Genomic DNA, 2,500 nt, shown 5'->3' with positions numbered 1-2,500 from the left:
CCCTATTTTACAAAAAATATATTTCCGTTTTTATACTATAACTTGAAATACACAGGTTCATCCTAATGATACGGTTTCACTGAACTATAGATTGTGTATTTTGGCTCTTTAATTTGCTGAAATAATCTACAACACCGAAGAGTTAAGCTTTCATTTCTCAAAATTATCTCTACCTACTATAAAAAAAACTCTTACTTCATCATATATAGAGCAGACACAATAATATATATACATTATATATATATCATATATATATATTTACGCGTGTACACATACATGTTTACGCGTGTACACATACATGTTTACGCGTGTACACATACATGTTTACGCGTGTACACATACATGTTTACGCGTGTACACATACATGTTTACGCGTGTACACATACATGTTTACGCGTGTACACATACATGTTTACGCGTGTACACATACATGTTTACGCGTGTACACATACATGTTTACGCGTGTACACATACATGTTTACGCGTGTACACATACATGTTTACGCGTGTACACATACATGTTTACGCGTGTACACATACATGTTTACGCGTGTACACATACATGTTTACGCGTGTACACATACATGTTTACGCGTGTACACATACATGTTTACGCGTGTACACATACATGTTTACGCGTGTACACATACATGTTTACGCGTGTACACATACATGTTTACGCGTGTACACATACATGTTTACGCGTGTACACATACATGTTTACGCGTGTACACATACATGTTTACGCGTGTACACATACATGTTTACGCGTGTACACATACATGTTTACGCGTGTACACATACAGTTTACGCGTGTACACATACATGTTTACGCGTGTACACATACATGTTTACGCGTGTACACATACATGTTTACGCGTGTACACATACATGTTTACTCATGTACAAATACACGTTTATGCATGTACACATACATGTTTACGCATGTACACATACATGTTTACGCATGTACATACATATTTACACATGTACACATACATATTCATGCATATACACATACATGTTTACACACGTACATACATATTTACAAATGTATACATACATATACGTATACTTGTATACATATATATACATACATATTTACACTTGTATTTATACGTATACTTGTATACATACATATATACATCCATATTTACACTTGTATTTATACGTATACTTGTATACATACATATATACATATATATTTACACTTGTATATAAAAGTATACTTGTATACATACATATATACATACATATTTACAATTGTATATATACGTATACTAGTATACATACAAATTTACACTTGTATATATACGTATACTTGTATACATACATATATATATGAATACACATTTATACATATATACATGAATACACATTTATACATATATACATGAATACACATTTATACATATATACATGAATACACATTTATATATTTATTTATATTTATATATACATATATTTATATATATATTCATACATGTATATTCATAAATATATATATATTCATATATATATTCATACATGTATATTCATATATATATTCATACATGTATATTCATATATATATTCATACATGTATATTCATATATATATTCATACATGTATATTCATATATATATTCATACATGTATATTCATATATATATTCATACATGTATATTCATACATGTATATTCATATATATATTCATACATGTATATTCATATATATATTCATATATATATATATATATATATATATTCTTATATATATTCATATATATATATATTCATATATATATTCATACATGTATATTCATATATATATATATAATATATGAATATATATATTCATATATATATTCATACATGTATGTTCATATATATATATTCATATATATATTATTATACATATATTCATATTATATATATTATATATATATACTATTCATATTATATTATATACATATTATATATATATATGTAATATAATATATATATATATTATACATTTATATAATTATAATTTTATATTATACATATATTTATAATATTTATATATATATATTTATATATTATATAATATTATATATATTATATTATATATATATATTCATATAATCAATTTATATATTATATATATATATATCATATATTATATTCATACATATATTCATATATATATATTCATAATTATATCATATATATATTTAATGTATTCATATATTATATATTCATATATATATTCATTACATGTATATTCATATATATATATCATACATGTATATTCATATATATATTTTTATATTTCATAATATTCATTATATATATATTCATACATTATATTCATATTATATTCATCATTATATTATAATTATATAATTATATTATATATTATATCATAATCATACATTATATATTCCATACATGTATATTCATATATATATTCATACATGTATATTCATATATATATATATATCATACATGTATATTCATATATATATATATATATTCATA

The 2,500-nt window shown here is 22.2% G+C and overlaps 1 protein-coding gene across 17 annotated transcripts in view; it reads right to left on the bottom strand.

Moving 5' to 3' along the window:
- LOC125027060 (longitudinals lacking protein, isoforms A/B/D/L-like) overlaps positions 1-2,500 on the bottom strand; it is an 81,563-nt gene that overhangs the window by 31,583 nt on the left and 47,480 nt on the right. The gene's annotated exons all lie outside the window — the stretch shown is intronic.

Source organism: Penaeus chinensis, chromosome 7, assembly GCF_019202785.1.
Source record: "Penaeus chinensis breed Huanghai No. 1 chromosome 7, ASM1920278v2, whole genome shotgun sequence".
Lineage (NCBI taxonomy): Eukaryota > Metazoa > Arthropoda > Malacostraca > Decapoda > Penaeidae > Penaeus > Penaeus chinensis.
Note: the sequence above shows the minus strand (reverse complement) of the source record. Positions and strands in the feature narration are given on the sequence as shown.